The sequence below is a fragment of the Leptopilina heterotoma genome, unplaced genomic scaffold (genome assembly GCF_015476425.1).
Source record: "Leptopilina heterotoma isolate Lh14 unplaced genomic scaffold, ASM1547642v1 Lhet_562, whole genome shotgun sequence".
NCBI lineage: Eukaryota > Metazoa > Arthropoda > Insecta > Hymenoptera > Figitidae > Leptopilina > Leptopilina heterotoma.
The window spans coordinates 81,926-83,495 of record NW_025111124.1 but is presented as its reverse complement, the minus strand read 5'-3'; positions in this window follow the sequence as shown (position 1 = coordinate 83,495).

Genomic DNA, 1,570 nt, shown 5'->3' with positions numbered 1-1,570 from the left:
TTTTTTTCGGCTGATAAATTAACTGAATTTATGAACTAGTTCTTAAAGTCCTGAATTCTTATCAGAAAATGGAAGTTTTAGTTAAAAGTTTCGATAAACTTGGAAAATTTTCTATTAAATTTACTGGACCGGCAACATAAAGACCTTTAGTTTCGCTATTCAATTAGAAAGAAAGAAATTGTTGTGGAATGTTGTTTCGTGTAAAACATTTTGCTTTTACAAACTCTGAGGTTTCTTTTTTTTTTTCTTAAGGGTGAAAGTACTTTCTCAAGTAGATTAACTTTTCTAGTTTATGACTTTTTTTCCTTCTTTTTTTCTTTTTTTTCTTTCCTCTTTTTTTTGAAGTCTTCAGAGTAGAAACAAGTTTCATGTAAAAGTCGAAAGCCGTCCCTGCTGCGCGTCTGCTCTCTGATCTTGATTTTTTGTAATAAATAACCTGGTAGGATGTACTTTTGGCAAGAGACGTCCTTCGTCGTATTTTTATTTGCACTCTCCGTTTTATAATGTATAGACATATGTGAGTTCTCAACCGTTTCCATTTACTTTTTTTATATATATTTATTTTATTGCGATGAGGTAAAATAGTTTCCAGCATTTTTAAAAGTTTTTTTTTACTTTTTTTGTCGTATTTTTTTATTTTTTAATAGTATAGTTCATAATAATAATAAACAAACTTGGTAATAAATAATAATAATAATAATAAATAATAATAATAATAATTAACTATAATAATTTGAATGTTCTTTCATTCATTCACTTTTTCTGTCCCTCACACTCTAAATGATTTCTTCATGTTTTATAATAATTAAAGATGACCGAGAGATAAAATCATTATTTTGTATTATAAAAATAATGTTAATGTAACTTCATCAAAATTATTTTCATCATTTTAATTCAATTATTATTTTCTAGAATTTTTAACTAAAATTCTTCTTTAAATCAATTATTATTTTAAAAAAACGAGAAATTTAGATTTCCAAAGATTTGAATTAGAAACCTTTTCAAAATTTAATTATTTTTAAAAATCCATGCTAAAATACTTTTAATATTAAATTATTATTTAAAATTTTAACTGAAATTCATTTTTAAATCAAATTTTATTAGAAAATTCTACGAGAATTCAATTATTTAAAATTTTAAATACAAAAATTAATAATTTATTCAATAATTGAATTTTATAACAATTTTTGAAAATAATTGAAAACTTTTTGAAGAATTTCATTAAAATTTTTTAAAATAATTAAATTCCTGAGAAGAATTTTATTAATAATTTATGAAAATGATTGAATTCATGCGATGAATTTTATTAAATTTTGTTTAAATAATTGAAATTTTGACAAGAAGTTTATTAAAATTTTTGACAATAATTTAATTCTTGAGAAGAATTTCGCGTTAACATTTATAAAAATAATTGAATTCTTGACAAGAATTTTTAAAAAATTTTTTAAATAATTTAATTTCTGCAAAGTATTTTATGACTTTTTCAAAAGAATTTAATTCTTGTGATAAATTTTGATATTTATGAAAATAATTGAATTTTGTAAAAGAATTTTATTAAAATTCCTTTTCC